Below are 15459 nucleotides of genomic sequence, written 5' to 3'. Positions count from 1 at the left end.
AACGTTGAACAATTGAGTCTTTTTTAAATTAAAAAAAAGTAAATTGCAAAGGAAAATGAAAAATAAAAAAGACGGACAGATAAAATTTCTTTTAATTATATTTATAATTAAAATTTCAATATTACGTATTTACTCCTCTTGCCTTAATTATGTCTCGAAGACGCCTCGGCATACTTTTCTACCAGTCTGGGAATGTCTGTTTGCTGAAGGTTAGTCCATTCTTCACGAAGAGCCCTTTCAAGATCGTGGAGTGTATCAGGAAGTGATGAACGTGCTCTTATTCGGCTTTTGAGGTTATCTCATAATTGTTCGATGGGGTTCAAGTCTGGAGAACGGGCTGGCCAGGCTAAGACCATTAAGTTATGCTGTTGTACTATGCGAGCGACATGGGGACGGGCATTATCGTGCATTTGAATAGGTTTGTCGCTAATTTCATCGAGGATAGGCAACATACGTTCCCGATTTACTCATCGTCAACAAGACAAGAGGATCTTTAACGTCCGCACCTAGCCTATACGGCCTTATCGGACGTTTTGATTCTCAAGATGAGAGCTGACGCACCTCTGCATACGACGGAAAAGTGTTACCGCCGCAGCATTGGTGTAGTGGTGTCCCGGCCCCTCAGAGTCAGTAGCCACGCTCTCCGCTTGTCCATTCCGAGTGGTCGGGCCCGCATTGTGCGTCGGGTCGTACGCCGCACTCGAGGGGCTAACGGGCCGAAATACATCAGCCCGTCCCCCCCTCGCGTACTCCCTAGATAGAGAAGACGACTCTATCTCTCTGAGTGTAGAGGCTCCTCCAGTGTAGAAACTTCCGGGAACGCCCCGACAACGGTTTCGGATTATAGTGGGATTGCTACCCACCCCCTAGATGAGCACTGTCTACGGTAAAAAGGTCTCTTATCGAGCTCAGCCTACACCTGCTGCACGTAATCGAGGGACGCCATAGGTCTAGCCTAGGTGGTCCGATCCTTCGCTTCCCCGAGGGTACCACGCCGGTCATACGCACAGCAATGCAAAGCATACTCGAGTCAAAGACCGCCGATATCACTACCCTTTTCCAATCGCTTACTTACGCATTCGAGGGACTGTAGCATGATCATGACGTCCTCAACGCTTACATGCTGTCGTCCGGTCGCAACGTCTCCCGTGAGGAACGGGGGGTAATACATTGGCCATACGCACGCTTCACGAAAGGTCCCACATAGAAGACAGCCTCTGTCTAAGTTCCCGCCAGGGGCGCCACCACGAGTCCATCCCAATGTGACTCTGGGCTGGTTTTTGAAACGTTGAATCACCCCGTGGTACAGATGGCCATACAACCCTCCCCCATCTTTGTAGACAGGATCTGGTGCACTGGCCCTCGTGTGACTCTGCTAAGGGACCCGCCGCCCCTGCCGACCCTGAGGCCGACATAAGACAGCTTGTGTTTTAGAGAGGTTGTCACGCCCTCTGGGCTGCACCATTATTTTGTGCCCGGATACCCCCCTTGTAACTAAGGGTTAGGAGGGGTCACAGGATAGAATGAAGGAATTCGGATTGAGAAACAGGGCCGTGGAAGAGAACACGAGGTGAGCCGTTTCGGGGTCTCGAGTCTCAACCACATTATACCACCCGCACAGAGTGGGCCATGACTCCCAGGGTGGGTGAGGCGATATGACCGTTCAAATGCCGAACTAGTCGACCGTATCCCAGCCAGTCGCCTCGGGGGGGTTGAATCCAAGTCCACGGAAAATAAATCCCGCGGGTCGGATTGGGATCCTCAATCGCAAACACTCACTCTTCACAATCAGTGAGCTCGCGGTGGGCGACCGGTTCCTCAGGCTTTCGCAGTTTCCGTTCAGGCTCCCTGCTACTCCCCGAAGGCCGAATGTCGCTCACACCTGGGCTTGAGAGACTCTTCCTCAGCGATTCGAACCCCTGAATCGCACATGGTGGCAAGGGGGAGGTGGTCAGGCTCCCCCAGCGTCAGAAACGGGAACAGTCGAACAGTCGAGCCCAGATAACGTGGGCTACGCCTTCCGCTGCCTCTCTTGAGACCCAGAGCGGTCAGATAGCCAACTGGGCGCGGGGCACCCGCCGAAACTACACGCCGTCATAGGTAGGATAGGCAACAGATGATGTTCCAAAATTTCATCCACATAGCGAGTGGCGTCAAAGACCCTCCAAGAAAAAACAACCAACTCTCTATTGAGATTCCCGCCCACGTCATCACTGAGTCACGTTGAAATTTAAAGGTACCAGCTGCATTCGAACCAGACAAATTGGCCTTTTTTTTCAAAAACTCCGGTACCCCCAGGATTCATATAACCTTGTAGTTGAAATACCCACGTAAAAAAACTCTACTAAGTACTAATTATTTAAACTGTATGAATTGTTTTTGTATTTCAAATGCTAACCTACATTTTCATTTGTAAATCAATTCCATTTGATTGAAGTATGCACAAAACCGTTTGGAAATATGTAGGTTTGAAAATTTTGTTTAGCTCTGGTGTTTGGTGTATAACTAATATAATTGTAAATCCTCGGTACCGAATGGCAAATCAGAAAGCCAAGGCTTGAATTATTTTGTAGTCATTTTCAAATCTTTCGCCAAGCTTAAAAACAATAATTAACAACAAATCATACGATATTTCACTTTCTACGTTTTTGTAATAAAGCAAAATTGTAGGAAATAAATAAAAAAGATACAGTTCTTTATATACATATGGTATGTATCTACAATGGTAGTTTTTTTACAACTTATTAGTGTCACCCCTGGTTTTCTCAAAAACTAGCCTAAAAAATTAAACTATGAAATTTTTGTTTTTTAAAATGGTTCCCTACATTTTACCTACCCTAAAATCCCTTTGTCTCAAGGTGCCAGGTCAGTTGACCGTTCACTATGGATTCCAGGATCTTACTCAAGCAGGTTGTCATCGAAATCGGTCTGTAACTCATGGCCAGACTTGGGTCCCTACCTTTCTTGAGGATCGGTATAATGAGCGCTTCTCGCCAACGATCGGGGTACGAGCCTGAGCCCCATATGTTGTTGAATAATTCCAACAGTCGACACTACGCACCATGGGGAAGGTGTCGAAGTATCTCATATGAGATATCGTCACACCCGATGCTTGAATTTTGGGAGTGCCCCAACGCAGACTCGAGCTCCCCCATCGTCAGGGACATGTTATACTGTTCATCGGTTCCGCCACTGAAATCAAAGCCAGTAATGTTCCATCTCGGTTTTCCTGTGCCGGAAGCCTTCTTCACACACCCCCGATCAGTGGTGGAGGTTTAAACGCGCCAGAGAGAGCTCTGTCCTTGTCCCAAACCTTCCTGACTGAAGTACGGTAGGTCATTTCCGACACAAACTTCGCTAGGCTGTACTTTTTGCCTGGTTAGCCTGGTTTAAGGTACGTCTCTCCCTTGCTCTTTTCATTTTAAAATCAGCCAGGTTCTCCTCCGTCGCATGCCTTCTGAAGCGCCGGAACGCAAGCTTCTTCTCCGCGCGTGCACGTCTACAACCATCACTCCACTCTCCGATCCTGGGGATCGTTATGGATGCAGCGTCGTTGATCTCCCTCTCAAAGAGAAGGGGATCCTGTGTTTTTTTTTTTATTGTGTTTTTTTACACTTTACTCCTGTCCTCCTCATCCGATTTTTAATCCATCTAAGGTTCCAAGAAACGGTTGAATAATCAGATGCCTTTGTTTACGACCGGTATTGAATTTGAACTTACTCCCGTCCTTCTTATCAGCTTTTTGTTCCATCCAAGCTTCTAGGAAACAGTTGAATAATTAGAAGCTTTTTTTATATCAGCAAGATATTTACGAGCTGTATTATTATGATTATGATTATTTTTTTACTTTACTCCTGTCCTTTATATCAGCTTTTTGTTGCATCCAAGTTTACAAAAAAACCGTTAGTAATTAGAAAACTTTTTTTATGTCAAGAAGGCATTATGACCAGTATTTTATTTTTACATTTTTTTATTTTTCTGTTGTCCTCATCTGGTTTTTGTTCCATCCAAGGTTCCAAGGGACAGTCGAATAATTAGAACATTTTTTTATTGTAAGAAGACGTTTACGGCCAGTATTGTTTTTTTCCTCTATTCTAGTCTTCCTCGTCAGCTTTTAGTTCCATCCAATGGTCTAAAACAGCTGACGAGGAGCAGCTGTAAACAAAACCATGTTTGATTCTTTTTAGGTTGAGTAGTTTCTGAAAATAGTAGGGGTGACATTACTAAGTTCAGGATATCAGCTTAAGATTTTGCAGATCAAATCAACTTTATAAACTTTCCTGAATAGAAAAATGAAATTAAATAATAGATTTTTATTTGTAATTGATGGAAGGTGAGCCTGTGCCAGTCGTTAGGACGATCGTTGAAGCCTCATGAATAAGCTATTGTTTATCGATCAAGAAATAAAAAAAGCACCGGTGTAGACCGTCCTAGTAAATGTTGAATTATATATTCAGGAAGAAAAGTCTAAATTTAATTAAAGGATTAAATTAAAGGATTACGTTAAATTTATTGAATCCTGGTCAATTTATGCATATCTAGTATTCTAGAGTTTTACTTTCTATTTATAAAACCGTTTTAATAATATTCATACTAAGTTTTAAAATAAACGTATTAAAAGAACAGTTATATCTTCAAAAAATGTATCAGGATACATTTACAGATGGATTACGGTTCTCAGAAATGCAATGGCAAATGTCATAAAACTGCTGATATTTATTTGCGTATTCTGTTTAAAAAGAGCTTATTATCTAGAAGGGAAATTTCTGCTTCCGTAAAAATTAAACTCGACATTTTATATTGTTAAAAATAAATACTTACAAAGCTGAGGATACGGAGCCAGGTTTACCATTTTTGTAAAACTCTTTTGATGATACTAGGTCGAAAAATGTGAGAAAAGTGTAAGGCCACAGGACCCGAGATAAATTTGTTGCAAGTAATTGAAATACCTATTTTTAAGTAGTTCAATTAATTAAGGTTTTAAGTTGAGATAAAAAGTCAGTGTCAGGAGCGGGATTCGAACCCACGACGTAAATTGGAGTTTGGTCAATTTCTGGAATATTCGCCCTCGGGCCTCTCCCGTTGAATACAACTTTTAATAAGTTGCTGTTCACTTGTAAATTAAACAACTTTTCTCTGACCACATAGGAAATACATTTATGGAAAATTTAAATGATTTTCCTCTTTGAGTTATTAGCATAGAAAATCGGGGCAAGTTAAATACATACTACTGTCACAAGTTATAACTTATGACATTGCCATTATCACATGGCATTATCAATTGTTTTTAAATGATTTACAATTTAAAGAGTAATAGTTTGGATGTTAAAATTAATACAAATAAAACATTATTGCCGTCACTTTTTATTATAATTTAAGAAAAATTATTTGACTGTGTACAGTATACAGTTAAATAATTCGAATTTAATTAATTAATTTGATGCTTACTTTCACCATAAATTTGATTAGTTAGAGTTCATATTTTTGTTCATAAATATTTATAAAAATTTGTTTATACAAAACATGCCTGTATGCAACATTGCTGACAACCTGAAACTTAAAAAAAAACTAAAGTAATTTCTGTCTTACAGGAGAAGCTTAACGGCTAACTATGCGTTGGGTGTCGCGGACGATGGGTCAAACCACTTTAAAATACGTTTTTCATACCATTTCCAATTAAAAATCCGTGGGCTACGCCGGGATTCGAACCTTGTACCGCAAATACGATTCGGCACTCTAATTACTCTGCACTGGTGATAAACAGCCAATTTTATCACTCTATTGAGAAAATAATATTGCATGGCAATAACATTATTATGATATTGATGTAAAAATCAAGAAATGGGCCATGCGAGTTTGATATACGAACACTTTTGTGCCAAAGCCTGCGTATTTGCCCAACATATAAAGAACGTTAACTATTTTTCGTGGTCCGCTTGACCAATTAATATCATTCAATTAATTAAGGTTTTAAGTTGAGATAAAAAAGTCAATGTCACGAGCGGGATTCGAACCCACGACCTTCGGCTTGATACGCCGCTACTCTACCACTTGAGCTATCGTGACTTCAATTCGTGACACTGGCTTTTTATCTCAACTTAAAACCTTAATTGATTGAATGTTATTAATTGGTCAAGCGGATCACGAAAAATAGTGAATTTTTAAGTAGTGTTCTACCTTTGTTGTGCATGTATTTCAAGGTTGTTATACATCAGTCGATTTGTTTTTATAATTAGTATAAGAAAATAATATTCAGGATTGTATTATATGAGGTTAAGTTAATAAAAAATTACAACGAAAAAACGCTCTCAGTAAAGTAAGCCAAAAAAGATTTTTTTTTTAAATTGATAAGTTTTAAGTAGCCTTTTTAAAACCAATAAATGCAAATTTTGATAGCAATAAAAAAATAATCCTTTTTGGGCTGGATTAGCTAGGGGTAATTTTTTCCCGTTCCACCTAAAAATTCATAACTATATCAGAATGCAGACTTATTACAACTGGGGAAAATCTGAAAATGTCTTCTTTCAGTTTATATCAACAAGTTTTAGATGTAATGTCATTATCAGTGAAAAAGTCTGCAAGTTCGTGAGCAGTGTAGCTTCCTACATTTTGTGCATGCGCATGCGGATATGTTATTCCATTTGTAATAAAATTATAGGGGGCTATCTGGAAACCAACTTGCATAATCCCTGAAGAATATCGTTATTATGGTTTCGGAGATACAGCTGTGTTCGGGATTTTACGTTTACGTATGCTCAGGCGATACCGTTGATCCGATTGGGGTTAAATTCATGGTTGGACCATCTAGAAACCAACCATCACAATTTCTGAAAATTTCATAAAAAATCTCATGTTTTCTGAGTTCTGCCGGTTAAAAGGAAATGTCCACAGATAGGCAGACTCAGAACCAAATTTGTTCAGAAAGGCCTGAAAGGCAAAATATAAGTGGAAATTTGATTTTAGAGGACAAACAGTTTTTCGACTTCACGCATGAATGCTTCCCTACCTTCGGTAGTTCGGAGGCAAAATATAGAAGAAATAAACAACAATGTCACAAAGGAGGGAAAACTCATAAGGTGGGGTTGAGATAGGAAGTCGATGTCCGAGTGGATCGAGGTCACGATAGCTCAAGTGGTAGAGCAGCGGCGTATCAAGCCGAAGATCGTGGGTTCGAATCCCGCTCGTGCCATTGACTTTTTTTATCTCAACTAAAACCTTAATTAATTGTAATGTCACAAAAGTTTTATTTTATACATCGCGTAGGCAAAGGTAGGAATGTCAGATATGAAGGATGGGATAAGAACGCTGCCTATAGGACCCTCAGGGGCCTGTGATTCGAAAAGCTAAAAGTTAGAAAAACGTAAGCCAAAATGATCAGTTCGATTTCTATTATTTCCAAAAAACCCACTGACGTCGTTATCAAATTCACTATCAATCACCAACTCAAAACCACGTGTTAAGTCTACCACGTGTTATTTTTATATTCAGCTTTCGTTGTTTCAGTTCAATACAATGTACTCGCTTGTTGAGAAGGTGCTGTGGTGAAGTCGTTTTAGTGGTAATTACATTGGAGAGGTGGTAAAGTGTTCCACGAACAGTATCCTCAACGTCCGATACTGAGTCGGTCTGCAATTTATCGAGTGATTTTGAGTTTTCAAGAAACGAGAAATGTTCGTGTTATCCCAGGGTGCTGTTCTGAGTCCCATTCTTTTCTGTATTTGCATTAATTTGTTCCTGGAGCATGTACACTCTCCTGTCGAGATTATGGTGCTTTTGTGCTCACTTTCTCCCTCTCTCTGTCTCTCTTACTCTTTAACTCTCTATCCCTCCTTATCTCATTCCCACTTTTTCTCCCTATCTCCTTCTGTCCATCTCCCCCTCCCTCCCTCCGAAAAACTTCTCAAAGTAATCTTGGCATGATTCACACTGAGTGTTATTAATCAATGGAACAATGTTGCCTACAAATTACACAGACCGTTCTACCGAGTACTCTAATCTTAGGCACTGGTCCAATTTAATTAATTATATTTCACGTCTGATCCGCTGAAAAGAGACAATGACTAATGAGAGACAGGCCCTTGCAATGACAAAAAGAACGGAGTATAAATGTCGTTTTATTCAATTAATGAGATGGAATAAATACATACGAAAATAGTATAAATAAATTTCTGTGCAGAATCTCTAACCAGTATTTTAGTGCACATTTACGATGAAACTCTATAATTTGAAATGTTATTGATTTTTTTCCCAAGCTATCACCGTTTCACCTTGACTCATTTATTTAAGGAAGTTGCACAGTCGATATATCAATAGGTCTAATATATACTTTTCTTATCATCTTTTCCAACAACTTCTTTAGTTAAATAGATCACTTACATAATGGGAAAATATTTGTACAATTATATCTGATATAATTATTGCTTTTAATATTACAACTTGATAATTAATTAAATTCACTAGTTTCGTGGTCCGCTTGACCAATTAATATCTTTCAATTAATTAAGGTTTTTAGTTGAGATAAAAAAGTCAGTGTCACGAGCGGGATTCGAACCCACGATCTTCGGCTAGATACGGTGCTGCTCTACCACTTGAGCTATCGTGACGTCGATCCACTCGGACACTAACCTCCCATCTCAACCCCACCTTTTGAATTTTCCCGCTCGTGACACTGACTTTTTATCTCAACTAAAAACCTTAATTAATTGGTCAAGCAGACCACGAAACTAGAGAATTTAATAAGTTTAAATGAACCTTCACTAAAGCTCTCCGTGGCCATTTCATTTGTCGCCGAGAATCAAATAGATTACACGACTTTTGAAAAATGGCAAAAAGGAGGGACAGTTCGAAAAACGGAGGAAAACTTGGAAATTTTTTTAATGAGTTTCCCATCTATTTTGGTCTAAACCTAACAGAAAAATGGAAGTAAGAAAATCCCTCGAGCCATCTCCGAGATGTAAGAGAGAGTGTAAAGAGGCCACAGAGGGTGTCAAGAAGTTATTTTTCCTAGTTTAAGAACAATTTTGTTATAAGGAAGAAACCATTCTAAATAGGCCAGTTATTAATACTTGATAAGTAAAAGAAGTATCACTTCACTAAACTCCCCGTGGCCACTTCATAAGTCGCTGAAAATCAAATCCTGATTACACGACATTTGAAAATGGCGAAAAGAGGAAAAATTCGTCCGGTTGTAGGTTGAGATGGAGAGTTGATGTCCGAGAGGATCGAAGTCACGATAGCTCAAGTGGATAGAGCAGCGGCGTATTTAGCCGAAGGTCGTGGGTTCGAATCCCGCTCGTTACACTGACTTTTTTAACTCAACCAAGACTTAACATTGAAAGAATAATTAATTGAAAATTGTATAAAATAATGGGAAATAAATCTACAAATAATGACACCTTAACTATCGGTATGAGGCCATTCAAAACGTCAAATTTCTATGGACATGGCTTGTCCTCAAATTTATAACGGTTTTCTCTGAATCATGATTTATAAATAGTAAAACATGATTGAATTCGATATCATAGGCTTTAGTAAATTACAGATGAATGTGTTTATGTGCTACATTTTCTTTTAACAGACAGTCTGATAAAAACTATGATAAATCGAAGAAAGCTTGTTTCACCTGGAATGCTTAAAATAAAAACGAATTCGTTGGATCCTTTGTACATTCACTCTTCAAGAAATAAAAAATGTATAGCACAAATGATCTCGAATTCGATGGGAATGAAAGGAGCAACCGGCTTACGTAATTGGCCGGGGGATCACCTGATGCCAATCCGCTTGTTTTATTTTAAATACTTCTTTGTAGGCCGTCGCCCAGACACCCTCTCGTCTAGAAAGGAGTACTGCTTAGCTCTGCCTTTTTTCCCCCTAGGCCAGATTATCAATTTAATCTCAGAAACTATTCATTCATCAACAGAAATGGTACATAAGTTAAACCTCAATTATCAATGCTATCAAATCGAAGTACAAATGTCCCGTAACGAAAATAGCATCGTGCAATATTAATATACGAGATATCCGATTTTGTCAAATTACAAATTGATTCCGACCTTTTGCCATTTTCACATTTATTTCGGTTTTCTGAGTTCTTCCATCGATCCTTAACCCATTGGCCAATAAAATTATAATAATTTTTCCTTTTAAAACTTTAAATTTTCCTTAAGTCAAACAATTGTATATAATTCACCTTGATTATTTTCTCTTTCAATACAAAAAGTCTTAATCATTTTTTCTCATCATAGTGATGTAAGTAAGGCAGGCCCTCGACCATCAATTATAGCACAATATAGTTGACCGTTTAGGGTTAGTACTGAAGTTTGCCTAATTCATGATTGAACAAAAGTTTGAGCGAGTTTAATTTTTCTTGCACGTGTAGGGTTAATATTGCGCAATATTTTTCAGCATACGTCTAGCGTTCGTATAAAATGTGATCAATATGTCATTCAATACTATTGCACAATACTTTTATTGTCCATTGTTATTGTAGGTCTATGGTCTGCCTAACATTAAATACTATTGAGCAATAAAATCATTGTTCCATGTTATTGTACGTCTGGGGTCCGCCTATGACGGAATATTGCGTGCCAAATAGTAAACTGTAACGACTAAGTACTTTTTTGACAACGTGCCAAATTTATAGACAACAAACACTGCAGGACACGTTTTGCGTAAGGAGGACGACAAAACTTTAAAAAAAATATTATCAAATGATTAATTACTAAAGTACGCAGCATACTTTTAGCGATTATAAACCTGGTGGTTCACAGCCCTTAATTTTTTTTCAAATAAAGAATAACGTATCTTGTGTACATACAACATAGACTTACATTAGCAATTGGTGGACTTCTGACAGGCCTATGATTCTATTAAGAGAGCATCATTTTATCAATGAACAAGCTGGGCTCTCAAGAATGGCTTTCCAAAAACCGAGGTGTCGAGTAAAAGTGGAAAATGGGCTCCACGAGAGACTTCGAAGTAAGTCAGGGATACAAACAAGGCGCTGTCCTCCTCTTCAATTTAGCTTTCGAGACGGTGATAAGAAAGGTAGATCAGAGTAAATCAGAAGGGCCTTTGATGAACCGAAACACCCAAAATCTAGCGTAGGCAGATGATATTGACATGGTGATCAGAAATTTGGGAGAGCTTGAGGAGGTTTGGTCAAGTTTGAAGCGGGAAGCAGGAAGATTGGGTTCGGTCATTAACCGCATCAAGACGGTGTACGTGCATTCCACAAGAGGTAAAGGGCAAGTCAATTCCGCTTCATTGCACTAAACGGAATAATGAACGCTGTATTACCTTTAAATATCTTAGAGCCATGCTTATCGAGGATAACATTTAAGTAGAAATCCGGGCAAGAGCTGCCGCAAGAAGATCTTTAGGGCCCGAACTCTCAGCCGCAATTTGAAATTGAGAGACTATCGAGGCCAATGGTACTTTATGGCTCTGAAACGTAACCCATGGCGTGCGCAGACGATGATTTTTTTAGGCGTTTCAAATGAAAAATACTCCGGAGGTTCTTTGGCGTATTATGTATGGATGTCTCTAGCGAATGAGTACAAATGGAGAGTTGAAGGAGCATATATTGTGGCTGATTTAAAAGCGAGCCTTACGTGGAAAGAATCCCGGAGGACAGGACTGTAAAGAAAGTTTACTCGAGTAAGCTAGGTAGACGGATGCGAGGAAGGCTTAGAAAAAGATGGACGACTTCAGAAAGATGCAGATTGGACGAAGGGGGAGACGCGCGGAAAACATAAGAGACTGTGCCACTGTTGTAGAAGAGGCCAGAGGTCTTCAAGGGCTGTAGGGCCACAGTAGTAAATAGTAGTAATAGATGCCTGGGGGTATCAAGTTACTATCTTCACCCCTGTTTGTATCAAAAACTCAAACTAGAAAAAAAATATTTTTTTTAATTATTCAGAAATCGTGAGATGCGGTCTGATGTGATGTAGGTTTCAGAAAAACATTTTCTTTATCGTGCCAACGTTTCGATCTTTATTGAGATCATCTTCAGGCTCAAAGTGTTTGTCTTCTGTGTAATTGTGCCATTCTTGCGTGTCGTGTTGAGAGTGCCGTGCTGTATAATTATCGATTAACGGTCACTAATCACCACACATTTCTACACGAGAAGAACGAAGAACATGGGATTCTATGAACAAATTTCAACTACATATGGACACGCAGCTAAAAGTATTCTGAAGGACATCGCCAACAATGAGAAGAAACTCGCATCGGCTATCAACCTTTTTTGCTGAAATGCAGACAACACAAGGTGTTCCTACTCACATCAAAAACAATTTTAACTTCACAAATGCCACACTAACACAGCCAAAAGGCACTCTCAACACGACACGCAAGAATGGCACAATTACACAGAAGACAAACACTTTGAGCCCTGAAGATGATCTCAATAAAGATCGAAACGTTGGCACGATAAAGAAAATGTTTTTCTGAAACCTACATCACACCAGACCGCATCTCACGATTTCTGAATAATTATCGATTAACGGTCACTAATCACCACATAGTTATTACAATAAACTGTTCTTGTAAACATAACAATAATGTTTTTGATATTCCTTATTAAAAAAGATGCAGATTAATCAACTAATAGGTCGATTTTATGTGAAATGACGGCCTTTTTTTCTGACGAGGAACTGGTTTTCGTTTCAATTTTTATGATTAAATCCATTTCTACCCTATGGATAAATTTGATAAGCATTTCGCTTTCAAAAGTGTATGTATATTCGGTCAACGTCTATAACTATAAAATATATTTTCTTTTTTCCCTTGTTTGGCCAATTTTTCAAGTTCATTTAGTTGTCGACGTAAAGTTTTTCTGTAGGATTTTCTCAAAATCTATTTGATCTAATAGAACCAATCTTTTTTGTTTGATTTCTCATAGTACACTGTTAATTCATAGCTAAGGAATTTTAAAAATAGTAAATCGCTAATTTTTGGGAACAACCTAAACTTGTGACTAAATTATTGAATCGATAATTTTTGGGAACAACCTAAACTTGTGACTAAATTACTGAATCGATAATTTTTGGCAACAAGCTAAACTTGTGACTAAATTATTGAATCGACAATTTTTGGGAACAATCTAATCTGGGATTCTTTGAGTCGACTCTTCGGATCTCCGGAGAGTCTCGGCTGCGTCTAACCTGAGTCTGGGCTGCCCCGACTCATTGTTGCGATGAATTTGGTGTGTTGCGGGCTAGCATTTTCCTACTCTTTTGAATCCCATCCGATATGGGATTCTTTGACTCAATGTTGCGCAACATTTGCCGTGCGGACGTGAATCGGAACAAGCGCTCTTCCTTCATTTATTTAGTTGACATTCCAGTGAGTGTTTTCTTGAAGATTTTGATACTGTCTTGTATTAAATGTATGTTGTGGAGTACCGAGTTTGACTTTACAGTTTATCGAATACATGCATTCCCATCGGTGTTTGTGGGATGTATCATTCACGGAATTCAGAAATCAGGAATTGAAAAGCTAAACATTGAACGGTTTAGCCCACAAATTCAGTGTTTCCGTCGCCGAAATTGAAAAAAATACACACTTTAAAAGGAGAGTTCCGTTAATTTTGAAATTCTGAAGGTGTACATGAGGCTTGTCTCGACAGGCTTGTCTTGGCGAGTCTCCACTCGGTAGGAACTGGAGAGTGGCAGCTAATCTGTTAGCCGGAGAGATAGATTCCCGAAAATTGGTATCTTTCTTGGAAATTTGACTGCCAACTTTCATTAAAATGGTTTCTAAATCGGTCGGGGACATCCTCAAAAAATTTCGGAATCCTACGCCATAATTTAATCTCAACGTGTCCAAAAGATATTTCCTGTGCTGATTCCCGCCGTGAAATATTTGTCGAACCCACCATCTTTTTGGGCGTTTTTTAATGCACCTCCGATTGAATTCACTACGTACAATGCAAAAAAGAGCAAGGGAAATTCCTTTAAGAGCTAGTTCCTTTGTCATTTTCACAGGCAGGATGAATGTGAAATGAATCTTGGTCTGGACACGATTCTTTGTCGCGGAGCAGTCTGGGCTGCATCGCAACAATGAATCTACGCAGCCCCGACTCTGCCCCGTAGCATGAATCGACTCAAAGAATCCCCCATTGCGTACTCGGCTTAAACTTTTGAATAAAAAAGTAGACTTTTTTAGATAAAGAATGTATTTTTCACTCTTAATTATTGTTTTAGTAAAACTGCTCGCTACGATTATTTGCCTATTACTGCTCTACAAAATAAAACATATAGTTTCGATATGTAAAAGAGTTTTGGAGAGAAATATACCGAAAAGTGAAAAAAATACAACTTTTCAGGAAACAATTGCCTTTTCCCCCCATTTATTTATTTCACTCCATTTCTGCTCGATGTATATTACATTTGATACATATTTCTTTTTCAGAAGAGACCTTAAGTTCTGTTTAGCCATGAAATTTTAAAATTTCAGCAAATTTTAGCAATTTTTCATGATCATTAATTTTCCAAAGAGATGGCAAAACGTTAGCCTTTTTTCTAAAGTGCTTTCTAAAAAATCTACCTAGTCTATTATAACCGACGATTTTATGTTTTATAAAAGTATTAGTATACTACAAATTTGTAGCTAGGGGTTTTTAATAATAATTAATCGTTAATTTTTAGCTTTTTTCCATGCTTGCAGGCGTGGTTTTGGAAACTGGTTATTGCGCTATAAAATGAAAAAAGAATCGTTTCAGTATGATGAACGGTTTTGTAGAAAAGTGAACCGAAGGGTGAATAATACAACTTTTCAGTAGGAGTGAATTTCTGGGACAGCACGAATTTTTCCCATTTCAGACCAATTTACGCTGTTAAAAAAATGTATTCCACTTGCAGTAAGGAGCCGTTAGACGAAGTTTTATTTTTAGTAGTTTTTACCGCAACATTTATCATAAAAGATAAAAATCTTCAAGTATAGAAAAGGGTGGAGTTAGTTTATAAGTTCGTTATGCATGAGAACACTTGATTCGCAACTTTCAAAAGTTGATTTGACCACTTCTAAAGCGCGGAATCGCAGGGAACCAGTTACATTTTATTAATAAAAAGTTACTGTAGTTTGATGAAATTATCAAAGAATTTGAAAAAAATTGAATTTCAAAACATTTCGCTTTGGCGTAGCAACGATTTTTACAAGAACATGTCAACACACAGGTCTATTTCGTTCTCGGTCTTAACTGTCAGGCCAAAGTTTGTCAAAGAATGTACATAAAAGACTAGAAGTCTCCAATCAGCGTAATGAATGATTAGTAGCAAGTTCATCAAAGTGACATAGACCAAATCAATAGAATTTCTATTTTCAAAAATATTTGCAGCACTTCTAAAAGCTCATTATCTCATGGGATCAGCATATTCTATGCATAAAATATTTCAGTTTAATATAAAAGAAATAGTTTGAAAATGCATTGTTGTTCAAAAAACGATCGCTCTGAAA

The 15459-nt window shown here is 38.5% G+C and overlaps 1 protein-coding gene across 1 annotated transcript in view; it reads left to right on the top strand.

The window, feature by feature from the left end:
• The window catches only part of LOC106665409 (protein rolling stone), a 76017-nt gene that overhangs the window by 47047 nt on the left and 13511 nt on the right, over positions 1–15459 (top strand). The gene's annotated exons all lie outside the window — the stretch shown is intronic.

Source organism: Cimex lectularius, unplaced genomic scaffold (assembly GCF_000648675.2).
Source record: "Cimex lectularius strain Harlan isolate CLEC.00 unplaced genomic scaffold, Clec_2.1 scaffold9, whole genome shotgun sequence".
Taxonomy (NCBI): domain Eukaryota; kingdom Metazoa; phylum Arthropoda; class Insecta; order Hemiptera; family Cimicidae; genus Cimex; species Cimex lectularius.
The sequence above is the reverse complement of the archived record's forward strand: the minus strand, read 5'-3'. Positions and strand labels throughout refer to the sequence as shown.